The sequence below is a fragment of the Octopus bimaculoides genome, chromosome 5, assembly GCF_046866305.1.
Source record: "Octopus bimaculoides isolate indiv1 chromosome 5, ASM4686630v1, whole genome shotgun sequence".
NCBI classification, from domain to species: Eukaryota; Metazoa; Mollusca; class Cephalopoda; order Octopoda; family Octopodidae; genus Octopus; species Octopus bimaculoides.
The window spans coordinates 102,228,082-102,255,581 of record NC_142932.1 but is presented as its reverse complement, the minus strand read 5'-3'; the positions used below and the strand labels follow the sequence as shown (position 1 = coordinate 102,255,581).

The window sequence follows — 27,500 nt, the reverse complement described above, 5'->3', positions numbered from 1 at the left end:
AAAATATAAAAATGGCGACAATTTACTCATCGCACCCTGTATATATACATATACAAACATATATGCATGCATCCATACATATATATGCATGTGTGTGTGTGTGTGTGTGTATACATACACACAGGCATGTATAGGGAACACACACGCGCATACTATATACATGTGAGTGTGTGTGGACAGAGAGAGAGAGAGAGAGAGGGGGGGAGAGGGAGAGAGAGCGAAAGAGAAAGAGAAAGAGACAGACATACATACAGACAGAGAGTAAAAGAAAGCGAAACAGCAAATTCCAATGTGAGTGTGCTGGAATTGAAAACTAGGTTGAAACGACTACGAGTACGACGACAGCGATGATATTGATGATGATGCTGATAATGATGATGTTGACAATGACGATGACGATGATGATAATGATGATAATAATAATGATGATGATGATGATGATGATGATGATGATGATGCCGCCGCCGTCGCCGCCAACGAAGACGACGATGAAAATGATGACGGTGGAAGTTGTAGTGATGATGATAGCGACGAGGATAAAGAAGTTGATGGTTATATCGGCGTCGACCACGCTTGTTCATGATGTTTAGCCTTTTTCTCCAGCTCTCATTGTGCAGAGAACTTATAATGACAAAGGAAAAGACAGAGAAAGACAAGGATTGAAAGACAGACGGACAGTGAAAGAGAAACAGAGACAGAAATATATATATATATATATATATATATATATGTATGTATGTATATATATAGACATATATAGAGTGAGGGAGAGAGAGAAAACGACTCTCACTCTGTTGCCTTAGCAACAGACAGCGACAATAAATATACTTGATATTATTTAACATTTACTGGAAGTTTCCAATTTATTATTATGATTATCAATTTATCTCAGGTCTTGGAGCTTCTGGAGTCTTGCATGTATAGCGGGCTTAATACCTGCAGTCAACGGTACCATTTTATTATTGTTATTATTATTATTATTATTATTATTATTATTATTATTATTATTATTATTATTGTTATCATTGAGTGATAGAGCAGTGCATGTCATCAAATTGATACTGGCGTAAAATATTCGAAGCCCAGTATACACATCATGACTACCCGTCTGATAAGGGTACACCAGACACATGCATCACAACCCTACGTGCGCGACATGGTGATCTTATAACAAGATTAACAGCGCATGCCCTTACATGTGGGGCCCTCTTCAGGACGAGAAGCCCATCCCCCTCAAAAGATCCCTGAATAAGAGTTGTTTAAGGATGTTGAACGAAACACCCATGGTTCCAGATGTGAATTATCCAAACCAAAAAGAATTCCTCTCAACACATGACTATGATGCTCTCCAACTACTTCTGCCCATGATCAGAGATGCACATATCGTTAGCCACCAAAGGACATGCTCAACTGGTTAAGGTCAAACAACAGACAAGCAAATCTGTGGTACTGAGTAATTATTGTTATTATTATTATTATTATTATTATTATTATTATTATTATTATTATTATTATTATTATTATTATTATTATTATTATTATTATTATTATTATTATTCAGTAGTTTTATTTTTATAACGTGCTTTCACTTCACTACCGAGCGCAGCTCTGTGCGCCTTGGGTATGTGCTGTGGTTTGCTGTGGTGCTCTTATGTTTACTGTATTGAAAGTGTTTTGCGTAGGATGTGTGCAGTACCCAGTAGTGCAATTTTCTGTATGTTATATATATTTGTAAGTCCTGCTATTTTTGTTATGTATTTGTCTGAATATTTTTTTATTATACCTAAGGCACCTACTATGATAGGAATTGTTTCTGTTTTTAGATTCCACATTCGAGTTATCTCTATTTCCAGGTCTTTGTATTTTGAAAGTTTTTCCATTTCTTTTAGAGAAACGTTGTCATCTGCTGGTATTGATACATCAATTAGAAAGCATTTTTTTTCTTCATGATCTTTGACAACTATATCTGGTCTATTTGCCTTAATTTCTCTATCTGTGTGTATTGGCATATCCCAGAGTATGGTTGCTTTCTCGTTTTCTGTGGCCTTTTCTGGCGTGTGTTTATACCATCTTTTTTCTGTTGTTATTCCATAATGTTGGCATAGCTTCCATATTATTATTATCATTATTATTATTATCATTATTATTATTATCATTATTATAATTATTATTATCATTTATTGTCCTTGCACAGCTTCTAACGCTGGAGATGTACTACAGTGTCAGCTGTTCACTATCAGTGAACTAATGTAACACTCCTAATTTTTCGAGCACCATCCGGAGTATTCGAGCGATTCCAAGCAGTACTGTTTTCCTTTTGTTCGTAGTTTGACCGTTGGAATCATGGTCAAATGATTGCCTTAGACTCAAAATTCCGCGTCGATGAGTCAATGTATCGAGAAATTTATGGACTTACTGCGACGAAAAACTTTGAGAAATTCTATACATTGCGGAAGCTTATTCCCCCTAAACTCCACCAGCACGGCTTCCCCGAACACACTTCTCGACAAAACTCATATATTTCTGAAATTTAGAAAAAAAAACAAAAAACAAAAAAAAACACGCTCTAATTTCATATTACTGCGGGAAATTACTCTGAAAGAAATCTCTGCAGAAAGGTGGTAGATTGATTACACATTTCTTGCATTATGTTATCACAGTTTTGTGAGATTTGGCTGTTATTTCTAACATGTAAATAGCCTGCTTGGGGATGGGGGGAACTGAAATTTTTCAAACAATTTTTTTTTCAGAATCATAATCTCCGTATTTTTTTACGCATTTCGCAAAAAAAAAAAAAAAAAAAAAAAAAAAAAAAATTCCGGAAAATGTGTAAAATGAGGAAATTTTGAATTTGAGATTTTTGAAATTTTTTTGTCAGAATCGGAATCTCCATAGCTTAAAACGTGGGATTTCATTTTAAAAAAAGTGGGAGGGGGGGGGGAATTGTTGTGGGGAGTTTGGGGGAATTAAGATTTTGAAATGTCGATTTTTTTGCAGGTTCGGTATCACTTCCCCACAAAACCCAAAGGGTGCGTTCCATGTGCTTTACCTGCGTCCAGGGCTGTAAGAACGTCCTAACATTATATATATATTTTTGAATTTCCAGATAATCTTTGTGAATTTGTTTTCTACACATGGGACTTCATACGATTATGCAAAATGAATAAATAATAAAAAATAAATGAATAAATTGTAGGGGTGCACGATTTAAGGCCTATTTACCTGTTATTTTTAGCACACCTCGCAACCACCTCAATGACAAAAAAAACAAAAACAACGTAAACATGTATTTTATAGTTTTAAGCAGTCAATATGCATTTAATGCTATAAAGAACACGTTACAAATTAAATATTTCTCAAAATAAGAAACTTATAGAACAAAATTAAAATTTATCCAAAAACCAAATAGCACATTACAAATCGAATGTTTCTAAAAAAACAAACATCTCCAATCTTAACTGGATAACAGAGCAAGTCCTCCACACGAGTGTAGGACAAACCCTACCTAGGACAAAACTTCCTCAGACAAAACCCCTATAGTTAAAGTTTGAAAGTGGACAAAACTCACTCGGTTATATTTTTCGGTTATTTTTCGTTTTTTCCCCTTTTATTTGTTTCAGCCATTTGTCGGTGGCCATACTGGGGCACTGCCTTGAACATTTTTTAGTTGAACATATCGACCCCAGAATTCTTCTTTCCTTTTTACTCGTTGCAGTTATTAGACTGCGACTATGTTGGGGCACCACCTTGTAGTCTTTTTAGACGACTGTATGGAACCCGGAATTCTTTTTTAAAGTCAAATCAAAACCATCTCAGTGTTATATTTCGTTTTTTTGTGTGTTTTTTTTTTTTGTTTTTCCTGTGTACTTGTTAAATCATTAGACTGCGGTGATGCTGGGGCACCGCCTTGAATAAGTTTTAGTCGAATGTATCGACCGCAGAGTTTTTGTCAGGTGATTTTCAACCAGCGAATGAAGTTATGCCTAAGAAGGTCTCTCCACATGCTAGAAATAACAAGACAAGTAAGAAACTCCAAATCCTTGGTTTTGATGTATTTGAAGGTTACTTTCTGCAAGCATCTTTGCTTTCATTTGTTAAAGAACTACAAGAAAATCCAGCCGACAGGATTGCACACTATGAATCAGTAGCAAAAGGTTTATGTGAATATATCACCTCAAATTATTCTGATGTTTCCAAACATATTGTTACGAAGAAATTTGCAGATTGAACAAATGATAGAGCTTCTTTGAAAGGGGTTGAAAAATTTAGGATAGAAGTTCTAAAACAAACTGCTTGATAATTCAATTAAGAAAGAGGATTGACCCATATGAGCAGATTGCGAAAAGGTTCAAGTTTCTGTTAGAACTGATGAACAATTCAGAATTTGATGAGGACAGTATCAAACTTATTATATCTTATTACAAAGACGATATTGACCACAAATTACTAAATGAGTGTTATCAGTTCAAAGAGTGTTTACACTTTAGGAAATCGCGGAACACAGAAGAAAACGCACCCTCAAAAATGCAATGCACAGAAGTTCTTCAGCTTATTTATGAGCAACAATTTATTGACGTGTTCCCTAATATTCTCTTCTACTTTAAGCACAAGGTCCAAAATTTTGGGGGAGAAGGGCAGTCGATTAGATCGACTCCAGTACGCAACTGGTACTTAACTTATCGACCCCAAAAGGAGGAAGGGTAAAGTCAACCTCGGCGGAATTTGAGTGTTCCCTAATATTACTACTGCACGTAAGCTGTACTTGTCAATGCCTACCACGTGCTGTGAAGCAGAAAAGAATTTCTCAAAGCTTTCCTTTATAAAGAGTAAATTTCGGTCTACCATGACTGAAGAGCGCTTAAATTCCTTATGTATATTGTCTCTAGAAAAATAACATTGCACGGAAGCTGTCACATGACAAAACTGTAAGGGAATACGTTGCTATAAAAAAAAAACGGAAAAAAGAGTATTTTGTTATTTTTATATGTATTTTAAATGTAAGATTAATATTAGATTATATCAACTGTGGTATTTGTTATGCTTTATGTCTTTATTCTATGATGCATCATGCATGTATATACTACTTCTCTTATTTTCGACCCTCGTAACTCTAAAAGTATAAGGCACAGTCCGGAAAATATTTATTCATACCAGTGACTTTGAGAATCACAATCTGAAATGTAGTGCTTAAATTCGTAAAGAAATTTGTTACAATCTGCCATGGAACAACCACATCGACAAAGGGCCTCAAGGCTGGAGTTCCTTGCAAGGGAAAGAAAATTCTTTGTTGGATGTTATCCTACTGCTGCTGATTGTATAGGGGCCCCCCATAACATTTTAAGCTTCAGGGCCCCAATATTGTAGATCCGCCACTGAAGAAGAGTCAGGCATTTCTATTGACTTAGCAATATACAATGAAGATATAGGAAAATGTGAATAAATTTTAGTAGAGAATGAAATGGATTCGATAAGAGGAAAAATGTTAAATATAGGCACCCAAACTTAAGGAAACTTAGGCCGTGCTTTTTAGAAGAATGGTTGAATGTGTTCTGTTTGTTTATCTTTAGTAAATACAAATCTAAATTTAATATAATTAATAGCAAAATGTAAATTGCGACTATTAAGAGTATTTAAATCTAGAATATAGAAAAGACATCTGTTTGTATGGATGTGTGATTGTGTTTGTTTACTTTTAGAAAAGGCAAATTCAAAGTAGATTTTTTTCCGCTAGAATTAAACTCTATTTTTATCATATTGAAAGAACGTTTAAGCCAATAAATCAAGAACCCTTAAAGAGTGGGGAAGAAAAAGGATCGAGGGATTCTCTCTTGTGATCTATCTATCTATCTATCTATCTATCTATCTATCTATCTATCTGTCTGTCTGTCTGTCTATCAGTCTGTCTGTCTGCCTGTCTGTCTGTCTGTCTGTCTGTCTGTCTGTCTGTCTGTCTATCTATCTATCTCTCTATCTATCTATCTATCTATCAGTGGGTGTGTGTACGTATGTACGTACGTATATATATATATATATATATATATATATATATATATATATATATATACATATATATATATATATGAAAGAGACCGATAGAATAAGTACTAGACTTAAAATTCGTTCAACTAAAATGCTTGAAGGCGGTGCCCCGGCATGACCGCAGTCTAATGATTGAAACAAGTAAAAGATTAGAGATGAAGGATAAAAAAACTTATAAAACTGCAAAAATATATCGAGTGAATGGGAAGATCACAAAATCTGCTAAAAATAGCTGTCTCACCTTCTAATTTATCTTACTGTCACACGAGAGGAAGGAAACATTGGCTAGTATACTCCTTGATAAACTATATCTGAATAAAAAAAACAGGATGGGCACATTTGGAATGTCTTTGATTGTAAGCTTCCTGATCTAGGGCTGGCCTGGAGCGAAGCAACAAAAACTCTGAAGAAGAAATAGCTATAGATTAAATATGTAGTAGTAAACACAGCTGTTTAGCTTGTATACGTGAGTATCTCTTTCGTTATGCTGAAACGCTACCAGTACATTCAACCTCTACTGGATCACATGAACTTTATATGTAACTCCATGCAATTCACTATGGAGAAAGAAAATAATAGCCAATTATAAATCCCATAGTATATTATTGCAACGGAGAGAAACGAATATCATGATATCTGTGTAGCAAATCTAATAGATACTGGCCTCTATCTAAATGGTGAATCTCACTTCATCAGCATCACCGTGTAAAGGAAGAAATAATTTCATACAAGATCGAACAAAATGTATCTGTATCAATGAATTAACTAAAAAGCAAATATATCTACTGAGAGAAAAAGAATTCAAGAAAAACAAATGTGTTAATATTTCTAATGTGTATGAAGTAAAGACAATGTATAAATCCTCTGGGACTCTGAATTGTTGAACTAGGAGGCCCATAGAAATGTGCTCAGAGTAACCTTAAATTCTCTATATATTTTAAGGGAGTAACACTTTCTCGCCAGTTGAATAAATTAAATAATTACATTTATATGATCTAAAACATTTACGGGATAATTTACAAAGGGATAACTGGATAACAAGACTATTTTATAGTGAGAGAGAGAGGGGGGAGTGAGATAATGAGAAAGAGGGTGAGAGAGAGAGAGAGAAAAAGAAGAGAAACATCCAAGCCCAAATGCACTCATCTGTTGAGAAACATCAAATTCAGGAATAATAGTAGAATATATGATGCAACAATGAAAATTACCGAAAGATAGTGTGCGGAGAGAGAAGCACACTGAACATCAAGGAAACAGAAAGAAACAATATTATGCTGAGAACTCAATCACTGTGAACAGAATAAATATTTTCAGAACAATATGGCTGACATTACTGAAATGATTCAAAGAGCCACCGAATCTATCAAATATTTCACTTTACTGAGCAAAGAAGCATCTTTGTAGTTGTTCGACCTACTAGAAATAGCCGCCAAATCTCCCTCATTACGCACCATTTTCTTTAAGTAAGTCAAGAACATCGTGGATAATGTAGTTATAGATAGAGCATGTCTAAATAAAGGAATGGACGGGATGGTTTCACCTGGAATAGTGGCAATTCTATCAAGGCTGGTATTCGGTCATACAATAAGAAGGACCATATTTAGTTCAAACTAACTAAAGACAGAAATCTATTTGAAAATGTTTCCATACAGGTAAAATTAACACCGGAGATGTTTTTGCCCACACACAGCATGCAGGAACTACTCAGAAGTCTTGCAAGCTGTTTAAAATCCATTACAATGTTGGAAACCCTTCTGTATCGTCAGCAGGTATCTCAGGGTCACAAGCGTTTCGCTCTTTAGCTTATCTGCTTCACCTGAACTAGTCTTCGACTACTTGATTTTCAGAGAGATATTCATATCAGCAGGACAGCTGGCTTCCCTGATGTAATGTAATGTAATGTAATGTAATGTAATGTAATGTATGTATGTATGTGCATATGTGTGTATATGTGTGCGTGTATGTGTGTGTTTGTGTGTTTGTATGTCTGCGTGTGTGTGCGTCTGTGTGTGCGCTTGTGTGAGTATATGAATATATAGGTGATAAAATAAAGTGGATGGATTATTTAAGGGATCGAATATACCTCAGGTATGTTTGAACTGGTTATACACACACACACACACACACACACACACACATATATATATAGGTATATATTTGTGTGTGCGTGTGTATGTATGTATATATTTTTTCAAGCGTTGGAATGGGGTGATGCTGAGGCAGTTTCTGAAGGCAAACTTCAAATAAGTACTGGATATCTTCAAATGCAATTATCATTTTATACCTACGTGGTATTGATCCTTAAATTTAGTTGAACTCGTCATCGGTGAAACCATCAATGTCCATTGCATATGCAAAACGACACGTTGTTGAATTCAGCCGGGTTCGCACCCACGACTTCCCATGCTCACCGCCGCGCCCTCCTACTCGACACGGCATCGGAAAGTTGCCTTGCCAACGATCGCACAGCCTAAAATTTGTACTCTAGTATGGCTTACACATTAACTTACGAAGCTTCTTCAAACTACTGAGCCAGAGGAAGATGTGTAGTGCCATTATGGGTCGCAAGCTCAGGAATATGAGAGCACCACAATCTCAATCGCAAGCAGAAGTTCTGCAAAATGTTCGATGCCCTTCCCTGCATATATGATTTTATATCAGAGTGACCTTCTCCTGGAGACAAGCATTAACAAAAACTAAGGGGTGCTCGATCTCGATTTTCAGTACGAATACAGACCGCGAAATCGTGGCCCATCGATCCTATATATATATATATATATATATATATATATATATATACTATGTTCTCTATGTTCATATTTCTCATTCATTCTTCGTTGCTCAATTTTTGTCGTCTAGCGTCATTCCTTTTATCTCCCGGACCAACTCCATATATTTTAACTGTCATTCATATTTCTCCCCAACTTCTTTCCCCCTCCATATGACCACAAACACACGAATACACACACACACACGCACACACACACGCACGCACACACACACACACACACACACACACACACACACACACACACACACACACACACACACACACACACACACACACACACACACACACACACACACACACATCTATTTGTCATCATTCCCCATTTCTTTACTCCGAATATTTTCTTTGTCCTTTTGTCTTATTTTATTTATACGCTCTGTTTTAGCTTTCGTCTGTTTATGCTTATATGTATCTAATTATGTAAGGTATATATATGTATGCATGTATGTATGTATATATGTATATATATATTATGCCGACGTATATGTTGGTGTATATGTAACGTATACATGCAGATGTTTGTATTTGTGAGTTGTGTGTACATCTGCATGCATACATATATATATACTTATATACGTAGATACATACCTACATACACACACATACAAACCCATAGATGGATGCACACACACATACACACACACACATCTATATGTATATATTCAATTAATCTTCATTTAGTCTGTAACTTTTTTGAATGTTGACTACCTTGTGAATATTGGTCATTACATTTTCCAACACAATAAACTCTAAACTTTAAACTGTCTTCATTCATAAAAATTAAGGACTTGAATAGCTACACTGGATGACAGAACAAAGGGATTTAGTCTCTATGCATCACGTATGCATACACACACACACACACACACACACACGCACACACACACACACACACACATATATATATATATATATATACATGTACATACCTACCTCCATAGACACACAAACACAGAGATCTACACATACACACACATGCACACAGACACACACACACACACAGACACACACACACACATACACATCTATATATATTCAATTAATCTTCATTTGATCTGTAACTTTTTTGAATGTTTTCTACCTTGTGAATATTGGTCATTACGTTTTCCAACACAATAAACTCTAAACTTTAAACTGTCTTCATTCATAAAAATTAAGGACTTGAATAACTACCCTGGATGACAGAACAAAGGGATTTTACTCTCTCTGCATCACGTATGGAAATTTTAGTAGTTCTATTTGAACATAAACAAATAGCTGATCTCCGACATGGGATCGTATTTCTCCCCGGCGATTAACACGAGAATGGCAGAAACACAAGTGTGAAAGAAGTTTAATTACTGATTAAAATGCATTTTATGAGAAAAAAATATAATAAGATCTAGAACCTAAAATAACATCAGAAAATGATTAGTGCAGAATTTGTGGACAAAATGGTGAAACCGTATGGCATATTACCATATTACCAGTACGCCACTAGCCCAGGAAGAATATAAGAAAAGTCATGACAACATAGCAACGATTGTCCATTGGACACTTTGCAACAAGTATGGACTTGACAGAGCAAAAAAGTAGTACGAACATAAAACCTAAGACAACATAATAATACAGAGTATTTGAGCGGTTCCAAACAGTGCTGTTCTTTTTCTGCAGTGCTGTTGCCACCCCAGAAGTACGTGGAACAAATAGGGGTTGCAATAAGGGTGGAGCACTTGCAGAAAACAGCACTGCTTGGAACCGCTCGAATACTCCGGAAGGTGCTCGAAAAATAAGAGGTGTTACCTTAGTTAACTGGCAGTGAACCGCTGACACTGTAATACATCTCCAGCGTTAGAAGTTCTGCGAAGGCAATAAAAACAACAACAACAATAATAATTGCCCTGATGCAGTACCAGACAGTCACTCTCATGGCTTCTATTCTTAACTGATTGGAAGTTTCTTCATGTACATTGTTTTTTCTTGGTATAAAAGATGGTTACAACAAATATTCTGCTCAATACCACAGATCTGCTTGTCAGTTGTTTGACCTTAACCAGTGGAACATGTCCCTTAGGAACTGTCAATACGTTCATCTCTGATCGCGAGAACAAATAGTGAGGGAGCATCAAAGACATGTGTCGAGAAAAATTCTTTGGGATTTGGATAATTTTAATCTGTAAACATGTGTGTTTCATTAAAAATCCTTAAACAACCTTTTGAGCGGGATTGGCTACCCGTCTTGAAGAAAATTCCAACTGGGCCTCACCTGCAAGGTCATGCGCTGTTTATTTTCATATGAGATCATCATGTCGCGCACATATGATTGTGATACACGTGCCTACTGTACCCTTATAAGACGAGTAGTCATGATGGGTATACTGGGCTTCATATATTTCACCCTAATGTCACTTTGATACATGCACTGGTCTCTTACATAATAATAATAATAATAATAATAATAATAATAATAATAATAATAATAATAATAATAATAATAAATCATCTCATTTACATGGATGATTTAAAGCTCTTTGCAAAAAATGACCAACAACTCAAAGGCCTACTAGCGATTGTTAAACAATTCAGTGATGACATCAGGATGCAATTTGGCCTTGATAAATGTGCAAAAGCTACCTTTATCAAAGGAAAAATGACAAATACATCTAATGTGAACCTTGACCAGCAAAATGTCATAAAAGAGTTAGAACCAGCGGAGAGCTACAAATACCTAGGGGTAATTGAAGGGGACAATATCAAGCACTCAGTGATGAGGGAAAGGATCAGAAGAGAATGTTATCGCAGGGTGAGAGCAATACTGAAGACAGAGCTGAACGCGAGAAACAGGATCGAAGCGATCAATGCTCTAGCCATACCAGTCGTGACTTACAGTTTCAACATCGTTAACTGGTCAATTACTGAAATATGTAATGTTGACAGAAAAATACGAAAACTGTTGACAATGCATAGAATGCACCACCCTAAGGCAGATATAGAACGTCTTTATCTGCCAAAAAAAGAAGGAGGCCGAGGACTTTTACAGCTGGCATTATCAATGAAGGTAGCCACAATTGGCCTAGACACCTATCTGAAAAACTCTGAGGACTGGATGCTAAAACTTGTCTTAAAATATGAAAGCAAGAAAGCATCTTACTCAGTAACAAAACAGGCAAAGTAATATCGAAGTGAATTCCAATTGCAACAAATTCAAGAATTAGACGAACTAGAAACACCTGCAGAAAAAGCTAAGCGCTTGAAAACCCGTGCTAAAATTGCTGCCTTAGCTATTATGACTGAAAAATGGCATGGAAAACCTCTCAATGGCAAATACCCAAAGAGAGCGAATAATGCAGATATTGACAAAGCCCTTACCCACCAATGGTTAATGGCCTCTGGCTTGAAATCAGAAACAGAGGGGTTTATCATAGCAGCCCAAGATCAATGCCTACCTACAAAGAACTACCAGTCCAACATATTAAAGAACGGCAGCTCCCCATTATGTCGTATATGCCAACAACAAAATGAGACCATCGATCATGTTGTCTCCATGTGCAGTCTGCTTGCGCCTACAGAGTATCTCAACAAGCATGATAGAGCTGCACAATATATTCACTGGGTAATATGCAAAAACCTGGACTTGCCCAATGATAAAAACTGGTGGGAACACAAACGACCCCCAGTACTTGAAAATGATCACATTGCACTCCTCTGGAACTTCACCATTCAAACTGACAGAAAGATAGAGGCAAATATGCCAGACATCATACTGAAAGACTTCAGACAAAAATCATGCCTCCTCATTGATATGACTGTCCCAATCGATATAAACGTATCTGTCAAGACCTACCAAAAACTGAGCAAATATAAAGATCTTGAAATAGAAATTAGCAAAATGTGGAATCTGAAGACGAAAACAATACCTATTGTCATAGGTGCCCTGGGAATGACAACGAAACGGGCTGATTACTACCTAGATCAGATTCCAGGAAACCCCCAAATAGCTGAAGTTCAAAAGATAGTGCTCATGGGAACTGCCCATATCCTACGTAAAATACTGTCTATGTGATCTCAAATTTTAAAGCAAACACATAATTTTCTTATGGTTTCTTAAACATTCACTTGAACAAAACTGTACAAATCCAAATATATGGTACCCTAGGCATAACACCTACATGAACTTCTAACTTGTTGTCTCTTGAGGTCACTGGGTGAGACTTGGATCCAACTTGTACAAATGCAAAACAAAAGTCAAACATAAAATAATAATAATAATAATAATAATAATAATAATAATAATAATAATAATAATAATAATAATAATAATAATATGGTATAAAAGATGGGCTACAGCAAGCATTCTGCTCAGTACCACGGATTTGCTCCTCAGTTGCCTGATCTTAACCAGTTGGGCTTGTCCCTTAGTGGCTGACGATATATGCGTCTCTGATCACGAGCAGAAGTTGTGAGGGAGCATCATAGCTATGTGTTGAGAAGAATTCTTGGGCGTTTGGACTATTCACTTTTGGAAACATTTTTATTTAGTTTATCATCCTTAAACAAACCTTATTCAGGGACCTTTTGAGAGGATGGACTACTCGACCTGAAGAAAATTCTAACTGGACCCCACCTGCAAGGTCATGTGTTGTTTATCTTCTTATGAGATCACCATGTCGCTCACATATGGTTGTGATGCATATGCCTGGTGTACCCTTATCAGACGGGTAGTCACGATGGGTATACTGGGCTTCGTATATTTCACCCCAGTGTCAGTTTGTTGGCATTCACTGCTCTCTCACTCAATAATAATAACAGTCATACTGTAACATTTCATTCTTCACCTGCCCTAGGGCGCAGCGTGTGTCTCGGCAAGTGATTGCAACAAACATGCAAATTAAAAGTTAACAACAACATCACCCACAATAATCGAAAATGATGCATGGAGGCATTCATTTTCAACACCCAGAAAGAAGTTTTGAGAACCAGTACATGAAGTTCCAAAGAAGGTAGTGTCTAAGGATATCCTGTTCGCTTATTATTCCTCCATTGACAATTAGACAAGAAAACAATATTGATTCTCCTAAAGAACAACTGAGCCCTCTCTGTACCGACTGAGAGCCAATAGCTTGTTTACCAGTGACAAGCAAAGCCTTTATGCCTATAGACTATAAAGGGCTAGTTGCTCATCTGGAATCTAACGATAGATTTCAGTAGGAACAGAAGTAAATATCAATAGGGGGACGTATGTCTGTTAAGACAAGCTACTTGTGAATTCGGTGATTATTGAAAATAGCATGAATAAAAATACAAACCTTACCGTGGTATGGTTTCTTATTGAAAAACATTTAATTGCATAGCACAGTGTTATGTATTAGAGGCACAACTTATAAATAAAACAGCTCTAATGCTATGGCAGTATATCAGCTATGGCATGTCAAAATGGACAACAGTTATTTCACTGCAAGTTACTACTTCTGAAAGCCAATATATAATAAAACGGTTTTCGGTTCATAAAAATGTCATTATCCAGAAACCTCTTCTCCTCTCTACGCTTATGCCAAACAGATTTGGTGAATGGAATGACCAATGGTTATAAACACCGTGAACAAATTATAAACCATCTCGTCTATATGGATGATTTAAAACTGCTTTCACCAGACAACGCCCAGCTTGATAATCTACTAAAACTTTCCATGAATTCAGTCGGATATCAAAATAAGCACGAGACTATTGAAATGTATCAGACTTACTCCCCGAAGGAGCAAACTAATATATTATAAACTGTGAACATAAAATTAGATCAAGACACTGACACTAGAGAATTAGAATAACACTACCAAGACAAATACGTAAGAGTAGATGAATCTGATAAGATATAACGTATAGAAATGAAGGGTAGCATTAGAAAAGATTACTAAAATGAGTTAGTCAAATATCCGAAACAAAGCTCAATGCTAGAAATATTATATTCAGAGCGATAGGTGTAAATACATTTTTTATTGTCATACTCAATCTACAGCTTCAATGAATGAAATGAAACTGTAGTGAAATAAAAGGTAGAAAACGCCTCGTTGAGCTCTGAAATCACCATAAAAGAGCCAATATAGATAGGATATATTAACCTCTTCACAAAGAACAGATATCAACAAATAGTGTATCTATTACAAGATATCAAATACGGGTCAAGAAAAATTCTTGTAAATTCTATGTAAAAAATTCTTGTAAATTCTATGTAAAGTTAACTAGATTTCGATAATGACTGAATATGAAGAAAAAAATGTTTCGCTACATTTAAACAGACTATAAAGCACGAACTGGATGTGAAAAAGTGTAAAACAATAGAAAATCTGACAAGAGAAAAATAATAAAGTAAAATAGAAAATCATTCCCTAAATGTATTACAGAACGAAAGTGAGAGAAAAGTCACTCTATAGACAATATCAAGCAAGATTTGCTTCAGACAAAGTGAAAGCGGAAGCCAACAATGGCCCAATGTCTGGGCTGAATTATACGAGTTCTACACAGTTGCTGCCCAATAATATAACACAACCCATACAGGATAAATTCTACGTGATCACTACCCAACACTAAAACATTGATACAGCTGACGCAACTAATACCCTAGTACTCTAGCAATCACTGTGCACCCCTCTTTCATACAACATATGTGAAACTCAGTCATTAACTGTCACTAACACACCACAAAGCTCACGCAAAACACACTCACAATATAACAAAAAATAACACCGACTCATATGGCACATTCTCATTTACAACAAATAGACGATGCATCAGAAACAACAAAAACCTTTAGATGAAAGCAATGTAAATGCAACATACAAATCCCATCCCAAACCTGCAAAAAGACAATGCTGCATAGAGCATAGGAATACTCAGGTGTACTCCATGGCGTAGGAGAATCACGCTTAACATTGTTGTAAACGTAATAATAATAATAATAATTATCATTATTATTATTATAATGATGACGATGAAAGAAAGAAAACATAAGAGAAACTAAAACATAAGAACAAAAATACGAACGAAAACAAAAGAATTGCAACAAAAGACGTGCTTGAAATAAGAAGATAAAAATGCTAGATGCTTCTGGAATTTGGCGAATCTCATTCTAAAAACTCATTCCTTTCAAGTGTATTTATATTGAGTTATATTATAGACAATGAGTTGATCTGAAGCGGTTGCCATAGAGAAATATCTAAAGGCACGTCATTTAGTATCTGGAGGTGCAATTCGACTTGTCACGTCTTTCTTAACATCACATATGGACATTTGGCTGTTTGTGTTTAATTGAAATAACGTCTGCGGTTTCACTTTCTGTTATTATTCAATAATGTGAATAATATTTAAATGTTCATGTCTCTTCTGAAGAGCGTAAATAGCGTCTATGAATAGCATCCGTAGGTGAATTTTGACTAGCATATGGAAGTGAATGTTGGCTGGCATCTTGAGGGGAATTTTGAATCGGTAAGATTTTTGTCTATGTTTTTATAGCACCAGAAACATAAAAGAAAAAAATACAAATATTTAATTTGATGTTGTTGTTTAACCCTAAGTTAGAGCTAATCAAACAGGTCTATGATCAAAGCTGTTATTACAGTGGCCATTCCATCCATTATGATTTGTATATCCATGATTCTACTATCAAATATTTTCTTACCGCTGTTATAGTCGGGATTTATACTTGAGAGCATTTGCAAGTAAAAGACAAATAAATTTCCCTTGACTTGTAATTAAAATAGAAATTAAAAAAACATTTACCTTTAATAAACTCATAAGTTTCTTTTTCTAAATTATAACAAGCATCTTAGGGTTCGTCTTTTTCTTTCGTACAAAGATCTTTGTTCGTCATTGATACGACTTACTGAAGAACTTAATAATTTATTTCCTCAAAGTGTATGTCAGCCATAATAACCTCTCACAGCAAATCTTGTTTCGAGCTATACCTGCAGAAATGCTCCTGCTTACGGCCACAAACTATCGAAACGTTATTCAAATATATAATCCCTAGCCAGTAATATGCAAATGTATAAATTCTGTGCCTATTACTCGTGGCAATTTTGATATGTAGCTGTTAGAATACAACGAAATGGTAGAATTAGTGACATCATTAGATTACTTGAGAAATTAAAGTTAAAATATTAATCAATCAGAAATATAGAATTTTTGGTATTTGTAGGCCTTTAACAGACGGGTGAATCGATACAGTTAGTATTAAACATTTTCGTATATTGTTTTTCATATGGCTTTTAATTTGAAAGTCTATTACGGACTGCTTTGCCTTTCGGCATATGAGCTTCTATAAAATGAAAGGTGCACTGTGCCTATGTAAGAAATGACTATCCACACTGAAATGTACCTAGAAACAGAATAGTCACGTGAGTAAGATTTGCATTGCGAGCGGCTTGCTCTTGGATCGAGAGTTCAAATGAGACACAAATGCGTTGTGTAATCTAAGAAAATGTTTATTATTTCAATGTTGTCTTATTTTACCAAGCTAGATATATATTGGTATTTGGTCATGTACGAGAAAATAACACTAATGAGAAGGTGCCTCATTTATTTTGTCTACGGAAACAGAAGCCGAGAAGAAATAAAATATTGCAATAGAATCATTGACAATGCTAACTTAATAAAAGATTGGGAGACTATGCAATCAACAGAAAGAAACAATTGACCACAACAGTTGTGACTGTCTAGAAGAATGTTCTTTAGCCTCAGGTCAACCCTGATCAGATATGACTATGACGAGTGGTATTTTTGCCGCGTATATCTCCACTCAACTGTGATCAAATCGATCTGGGATCAAAGACATTCCGGCCTTGCCCACCCTGGGTTTTTGTGTACTAATGACATTAACAAATGTGTCCATCGTGCTCAAAGACGATTGAGTGTAATTAATAGAGTTTCAGCTCTTAGTTTTACAATTTCAAGAGACCATGTATTGGCTTCTGTACTGGCTTGTGTAATATATCTCTCATTGGCTGTGGAGACTACAGAAACATTAGATTTCCAAATAGAGTGTAAAAACAACATTATATTTTCTCACTCATTTTTTGAAGCTGAAAGACTGATGCCCACCAATTTACCCATAATGCATCCAGACTTGATAAAATAAACATTAGTAAAATAATGGGGGTTTCTAGATGAACTAATTCCCTATACATTAACAATCTGTCTTATATGACAAAAAAATGTCTGGCAATGGTAAAAGTGCTAAATAAACTGCGACTACATTCTGCGCATAATTATTTTTACTATTTGTGCATATTGACGATTTCACTTGGCATGCCAATGCATGTATATGTAACAAAAATGAATATTGAGTAATAATTATATATAAAGAGGTGAACCGCCGTATTGTGTTAATGCATTTGAAATAATCTCTAAGATAAGTACAACGTATGTGTTTGTGAATCTCTATTTAATACTTAAATTACAATACAAAAAAGAATTATCACTCTTAAGAATAGTATGCATATTTTTTTTATATTAGTAATATACCTGTTGATATATATATATATATATATATATATATCAGTAGTTCTTTGACTGCTATTTCTAAATTTTCAGTATGTTGGTGAAGCATCTCATGCTAAGCCCTATATATTTATGATTATAAATGGTCTTACCGATAAAGGTTTTTTTCATACTGAACTACTTGGCAAAATTGTTAATTATTAATTTTATTACTAATTGGCAATTCCCTGCCCTATATCTGTATATTTATATTGATGTCTCTTATTGGATGGTTAAACTGTAACCCTTTTATACGGGACTTTTTATGCGGGACTATTTGTGGCGCACATGGAATAGATTCTTGGAGTGAAGTGTTTGAACTTACTAGCCGATAAATTTTGTGAGTGCCTTTCTCATGTGTTTTTGATGTCGCATGGTCAAATTCCCATGAGTATATAGACACTTTCAAATTTATCGAACACCATGCTGATGATGGTTAACTAAAGGCAGGTTTGTTTTTGCTTTTCTCTTCTGTTTGTGTTTTGTGTGTGCCATAAATATCGCCATCTGTTAGAGAAAAATTTGTAGTTTGGAATCAGTAGTTCTTTGACTGCTATTTCTAAATTTTCAGTATGTTGGTGAAGCATCTCATGCTAAGCCCTATATATTTATGATTATATATATACATACACACACACACACACACACACACACACACACGCACGCACACACACATATATATATATTACAAATTAAAAGGGTAAAGGATTATCAATTTATTAATTCAGTAATAAATCAACAATTAATAATTAATAATTTTTACCAAGCCCATCGGTATGTAAGCACCATTATTGGTGGAGAACTTATTTAAAAGCTCATATATATTTATAAACATAATTAAGGGATCAGCAAATATTTGCTGATCCCTTAATTATGTATATATATATATATATATATATAAAGTGTAGTATATTGCCACTTAAGTGTGGCTGACCCCTAGGGGTGGATGTTACTGTTACTTTTAGCCCCAGGAGGACATCTCTTCCAGAAGAGATGTCCTCCTGGGGCTAAAAGTAACAGTAACATCCACCCCTAGGGGTCAGCCACACTTAAGTGGCAATATACTACACTTTATCGTGCAGTTACTGTTAATACTTCATTTAGAGAATTAACATTGCTTATATATATATATATATATATATATATATATATATATATATATATGTGTGTGTGTGTGTGTGTAGGTATATATGTATATATATATATATATATATATATATATATATATATATATATATATATATATATATATATATATATATATATATATGTATATACATGTATGTATATATATGTATATATATATATTTATGTATATATACATGTGTGTGTGTCTTTGTGTGTATGTATGTGTGTTTATGTATATCTATCTATCTACCTCTCTTTCTATCTCTCTCTCTATATGCACAAATATACGTATATATATATGTAAACATGTATATATATATATATATATATATATATATATATATATATATATATATATATACATATATATATATATGCATACAAAACCACATAAACACACACACACACACACACACACACACACACACACATACACACATAACGAAATAAAAATTTATTGCATATTATCTTTTCTAAACACAAATTAAAGTCTACTACCTAAGGTCTATTTCATTAATGATAGAAATAAGGCCGAGATGTAACATTGGAATCTTAAAGTAAATGAAGGGAAATGTAAATTATATAATCATAAAGAAAATTTAAATAATTTAAATATAAATAACCGCCATTTTTAACGACAAAACTGTTTTAGCATTATATATACATATACACATGCATAGTCATGTCTTTTATATATGCATGTATACATACATACCCACATCTATGCATGCATACATATACATATGTATGTATGTATGTATGTATGTATGTATGTATGTATGTATTTATGTATGTATGTATGTATGTATGTATATACGTATGTATGTAAGTGTGCGTGTGTATTTATTTATCTTATAAATATATCGTCGACAGATGTTTTGTCGAGTCCGCGTGATTTCAATTTCCTGCTGACTGAGCAGTTCCTCTACGTCGATGGTTTTGGTGGCTGAAAAAACAATTCTCGCGTGAAATAGACAGGAACAAAAATTGCTACGCAAACTTGACTGAAAGCATGGTTGTTTTGTTGCCGCTTTTTTTTTTTCACATTTTCTTTAACCATTCTTTTCGACTTAAAAATACTCAGTTCGCGACCGATTTTTACGTCTGTTTATCGGCTACTTTCTCATTCTCATTCATTTGTAAATTTTTTTTTTTTGTCCCCATGTCTCCTAAGAAAACTCACGGAAAAAGTGCTTAGCGTCATGCTATAACGCTGGAAGATAAACTAGCTATGATAAAACGCCATGAAAAAGGTGAAAGTCGTAGCAATTACACGAGCTTTTGGAATGAGTAGCACAACTGTATCGACGATTGAACATAATGACAGGATTTTAGCACATATCGAATCTGAAGCCCCACTGATGAAGAACACTGTCATCAATAAGAAAATAGGCAAAATCTTTGAAGACATGGAAAGTCTTCTTTCTGTTTGGATTCTTAGGTTGAATCGTTAGCGTGCTAATATTAGTCAAGAAAACATTCAAGATGACCCGAAGAAAAAATATCCAGATGAGAAAGATGTAGAGTTCAAGGTAAGTCAAGGATGATTCATGAGATTTAAGGAGCGAAGAGGTTATCACTCCATTAAAAAGCAAAGTGAAAGTACATCAGCTGACGAACAAGCAGCAGTGGAATTTCTTAATGCGTTAAAGGAAATCATCGAAGAACACGAGTTTCTTCCCGAAGAGACTTTCAACGTAAAAGAAACTGGATTGTACTGGAAAAAATTAACAGACTGTTCATTCATTTCCAAGGAGAAAACTATTCCAGGCTACAAGATCTCAAAAGAACGTGTGGTCATTATGTTGAGCGGTAATTGTGCAGGAGATTTTAATTTAAAGCCATTGACTCTGCGCCCTGAAGAACATACCCAAGACATCTCTCTCTGTTATATAGATGGCTAATTCAAAAGCATGGGTTACTGTTGTTGTTTTGAAGATTGATATTTCAATCATTTTATTACAGCAGTAGAGAAGTACTGTAAGGAAAAGGAGATTCCTGTATCTTGGATAATGTTCCTGGCCATTCGTAAAACATCGTAGATTTTGACCCCAACGTTACCGTCGTATACCTCCATCCGAACATCACGTCTCTTCTGCAGCCAATTGATCAGGAAATGATTGATATCTTCATGACTTGCTGGGTGAAGTTCAGGGACTGTGGAGTGTTGTTATATGGGAAAAGGTTCTCATTAAAGATGAAAGGAAGGATCTATAAGATTTGTGTGAAAGCTGCAATGTGGTATGGGAGTGAGACATAGTGTCTGAGGGAGAGAGAGATGGTAATTTTGAGAGGGACTGGGAGAGCAATGATGAGAGAAATGTGTGGGGTGAAGCTGTTTGATAAGACGAGGACTGAGGATTTGATGGGAATGCTGTGGTTGGAAGAATTGGTAGAATGGTTGGCAAGGGTGAATCGAGTGAGATGGCATGGGCATGTGCTGAGGAGGGATGAAGAGCGTGTTCTGAGGAGAGTGATTGCATTTGAGGTAAATGGAGCGCGAAAGCGAGGTGGACCAAGGAAACGGTGGAGAGGAGATTGGGAGAATTGGTTTGAAAAAGGGGTACGCCCAAAACCGGACAAGATGGCGAGATGGTGTGAGGGCGGTTGCAATGTCATTGAGGTAGATCTGGCCACCCCGTTAACGGGGACAAAACCTGAATTTAAAACACTGGATGATGATGATGAAGTGTTACTACGAGAAGCGAACGCTGCGGCAAGCAATAGCTGCAACTGATCTTTTTGACATTGGAAGAGGTACGATATCTACAAGGCTGTACAGAACATAGCAGCGGTATGGAATGATGTACAGAGCACAGCTATGAATGGTGTATGGAAGAAGCTATGCCTGCAATTTGCGAATGATTTTAAGTGGTTTGATAATGTTGCCATCAACAAAACGTTGGTGACTACAAGAAAAAAAAACTGGAAATGGGTTTGGAGGAGGAAGATTTCAGAGATTTATTTGAAAAAGACAAACAGCTCCTGACGAACGAGGATTTGATAGAGCTTCACGAGCAGCAAAATAAAGAAGAGGAAGTCGAACCTGAGCCACAACACTTTACCATTAAGAAAATGCAACAAGCATTTGCATATATTGAAAAAGGATTTTCTATGTCCGAAGATATGGATCCAAATGCTCAACGCTTTTCCAAGATTATGGAGGCATGTCACGAAGCTTTTGCTCCTTATAATGTAATCCTTGGGGAAAAGAAGACAGTTCAAGGAACTCTCAACCGGTGTTTTTTAAGCGCATCGAATAACAAGAACAACCAGAGTCAGATGTTGATGTTCACGATCTACAGCCATTTACACACGATCTACAGCAGATTTGTATGTTTTGTTTCATGTGTGTATTCTCATGTATATAGTTGCATATCGAGACATACTCATATATATTTAAATGATAAACTCATTGAAAATTTTACAGATTTTTATTCTTCCGGTGATGGATTGCATCTGTAGTCTTCGAAGTAGCTTTCTCCTTTCTGGTGTTGAGAAGCCTAATTTCTCAAGATTAGCATTTAGGCAGTGTGTTACTATGTATGTATGTATGTATGTATGCATCTTTGTACTCAGTGTGGTTGAGAAGAGTTTACCATTGAAATGACAATTAAAATTATTTTTTTTATTTTACTATTTCGTGTTTATAAATTTCTAATAGTGTCTTTGCTATTTTGTTGCGAATTTATTTTGACCTTTTGCACTGTCATATAGGTGCGCAACTCCATTTTCCGTATGCTTTAAAGGTAATTGGCTGCTTTAAAGGTAATTCTCCATAAACATGATGACGTTACTGGCAATAAACGACTGCAGTAACAGTTTTACTGTGTTCAGTATCCAACGATATACAACATTTTTCATGTTCCACGAGATACATAGGAAAGAGTTTAGTGGAAGAAGGATGGGGTTTGGAGTAGGCGCCACTTTCTCTTTCACTGAAAACCAATGATTTTTTTTTTTTGATGTTGTTCCCATTTTCATCACCTGTAACAACATAGTGTAGAAACGAGAGATTGTTTTTCTAGATCAAGAAAATTCTATGCATTGAGTTCTGTTCCAAAGCGAAAGATCACAAACAGACAAATACTTTCTTCGCATGTAACCTTTTGTGAAGCTTTCCAATGACAGAAATCTACAGGGCCCGTTGAAGATCTACTTAGGTCTGGAAAGATATAAACAGTCACAGTGAAGCAGAGCTAACTTCTATAATCATTTCATTTTAAACAGAAGTCCACAGATTTGAAAGGAAGGCTTCATGGATGTCTACTATCTCCAACAGCTCTATCAAAAATGTCTAAAATCAAGTGGAATGTGAATTTACTTGCTATCGGTTAAAAAATTATATGACGATGATAAATGTGAAATACTTGTGACTTGTGTACAAGTCATTGATTCAAAATGCAGTGTTACAGGATTATTTTTATAGGAAGGTAGTCCTATTCCGTAAGGAAGGCACTTCTCATGTTTTGGCATTGGCAACAAGTTTAATTGTCGAGTATGGGTTATGAGGCACATGCTACGGTTTAGGTAGTCTTCACAACACATCATGTTTGGTCACTACTACTTTAACAAAAAATATTACGAAGAATACTCACTAAGAGTTCCTGAAAAATAATGCTGTAGTATCAGACATAAAGCAGAAAAAATATTCTCCACCACTATTTTACATTAAGTTGGTAGGACTCAACGTAAGAGTATCAATGTGCAGCGAATGCTTAGTGCACTCTCTCTAGAAATATGGTAGGGAAGAAATGGACTGATCTTTTGTCACTTAGAATCCCTGGTCTCAATTTCTCGGATCACTTGTTCTGGAACTGTCTTCGTGAACAGGTGTACAGATTGCAACCACGCCTCACTCAATGAGCAGCTGAAAAGGAACCGCAATCAATAACCAACTGGCTGCTAGGAGAAACCTAATGAGGTTCTGAAAATTCATTTTCAACGACTTGTAGTAAACGACTCTTGCATCGCACATTTAAATCGAAGAATGAAATAAAGAGTAATGAAAACTCGAACCAAAACATTATTGAATTCGATCTGCGCAGTTGACAAAGAAGCTGATTATGTATTGAGTTTGGTGGTGGATATTTTAAATCCATGGTATACTAGATAAAATATACATGTATACATCCATACGGATATGTGCATTTAGGAGCGTGTATATGTTTATATATATATATATATATATATATATATATATATATATATATATATATATATATATATATATATATATATATATATATATATATATATATATAATGTGAGGACACTGGAGACATATAGGCAAGTCATTGATTTAAAAGCCAGTGTTACAGAATTATTTTTATAAGAAGGTAATCCTATTCAGTGACGAAGGCAGTTTCATATTTTGGTATTGACAACAAGTTTAATTGTCTCGAGTATGACCGCAGCTTTAAAGCTGAAACAATCTAATATTCTGATTTTCTTGAAATTCTTCTAAACAATATTTGAATTTATATGTCATATATGAGGAATTACCTTGACTCTTTATTGTACTTGCATTTATTGGTGTCTGATAGTTTGATATAGTTAACAAATTCGTTTAAATGTGAGTAATTTATTGATATCTGCCTGGATTTTTAATCATTTTTTTCTTCTTATGCATGCATACATACATACATACACACACACACACACACACACACATATATATATATATATATATATATATATATATATATATATATATGTGTGTGTGTGTGTGTGTGTGTGTGTGTGTGTGTGTATGTCTATGTATATATATAAATATATTTACATAAGGATACATATATGTATATACATACATACATATATATGTATATATATATATATATATATATATATATATATATATATATACATATATATATATATATATATATATATATATATATATATATATATATATATATATATATATATATACATACATATATATATATATATATATATATATATATATATATATATATATATATATATTATATATATATATATATATATATATATATATATATATATATCAAAACAATAAGCAACACGGATTTCAAAAGTGATTGCAGTACGCACGTTTCATGCTACTTCAATTTATTTAAGTAATGTGAGCATTACCTTAAATGCAATATGAAGAGCAATCTCTTCATATTGCATTTAAGGTAATGCTCACATTACTTAAATAAATTGAAGTAGCATGAAACGTGCGTACTGCAATCACTTTTGAAATCCGTGTTGCTTATTGTTTGATTTTAATCACCCATCCTTTTGGGATGCGATATTCGGGTGCCTTCGCATAAGTACCATATTCAAGCCTTGAATCTATATCTAAACCGTCTATATATATATATATATATATATATATATATATATATCAGTAGATAGATAGATAGATAGATACATACATACATACATACAAACATAGTTACACAAATATGATAATAAACGCAGCCGCGCGGTTTAAAAGGAAAATATCTCTAGTGTATACACTTTCAAAACATTTCAGGACAATAAAATGTGCGCGAAGAAGCAAACTAAGCGTTTACCAATTGAAACAGCCGCTGGTTCAATGATACAAACTTCCTCTTTTAAGGTGTTCTAAATTAAAAATCTCCATCAAAATTTCGTGTTTTTTTATTTTCCAAAATCAAGCTTAAGTAAAATAATATGTAAGTAAATTGTTCTTCCTTTTCAAAATAAATTGTTCTAAAACAAAGACAATGTATTTCAATGGACATGTGGTGAGAAAAACGTTAAGTGCTTCAGATCCATGAGAAACTATATTCTTCTGGATGGTGTTCACAAACGCACATATATGTGTATAATATATACAATGGGAAATAACATAAAATAATTGCCAAAATAATTATTCGCATTAATGATAATTATTTTCAAGAACGGCAAAGTCAACGACACTGAAATCTAAACTGATAAAATATTGAATAAAAGTAGAGAGTGGCAAGTGAGATTGATCTATGGTAAGCACAGTGGCAATGCCAAACACGTTTCAGCAACAACATATTCTCTTTTACACGTTTACGAGAGCTTACGCTGATTGAAAGGATAAGAATTATAGTAAAACAAATGATTGATTTGTATTCTAGAATTGCTTCCCCTAGGTTTCTTCATATGAATTTCTATTACAGATATAATTTTAATTCAGTGAGTTTTTTTTTTTAAATCTCTGCATGATATAATATATATGCTACTTATCTATATGAAACTCGTGCATGAAAAATATCTTGAAATCTCATTCCATTGTAGTTATATATTGTTTTTAACTGAGTGATATAGCATTTGCTTGCTGGTAACTTTGTTTCTTATTGAGTTAAATATTTTGCGAGTGGTTTGTGTGTAACTCCGCAAATAAACTGTTGGTCGAGTCATTATAGGGGGATTAATTTTTACCAATATATTGGAAGTATTAATAGAGGTAATTATAGATATATTTTCATCGTTCATCATTGAACAAAAAAATTATTTAGTTGTTCAATGCTTGTCAAAATGCCACCAAAATGATCTGAGCCAAAGAGAGACCTTACACATTGTCACTTGATGTTCTACACATAACAGCCAAATTTTCCACAAACTCCACACAATCAATATAAACTGGAAAGACACATTGTCTAATGGTGTTCTAAATAAAATGTTGGAAATAAAGGCGAGTAAGCTGTGGTTGGAATGTCTTTGGTCATAGCTTCGATTGACCAGAATAAGAGGCCTTACACAATGTCGTTCGATGTGCTACAATTAAGAACCAAATCTTCCTCAAATCCCACGTAAACTTATTAAAGGAGAAGACTATATTTAGCAATGTTCTCATAAGCATGCAGTCTGGTATAAAGATAGGTATACTGTAGCAGGAATAACTTTGGTCATAAGTCTGATCAAAACGAACAAAAAGCCATCATTATCATAATTATCAAATGAACTGAAGAATTCGATGAATGCACTACATTTCACAGAAGCACAATTCAAACGTTTTTAATTATTTGTTTCGTCATTATATTTCAGTGGGGCTAAATACGTGATA

General features: G+C 34.5%; 1 protein-coding gene across 12 annotated transcripts in view; it reads right to left on the bottom strand.

Moving 5' to 3' along the window:
- LOC106877962 (uncharacterized) overlaps nucleotides 1-27,500 on the bottom strand; it is a 547,541-nt gene that overhangs the window by 295,314 nt on the left and 224,727 nt on the right. The window lies entirely within an intron of this gene.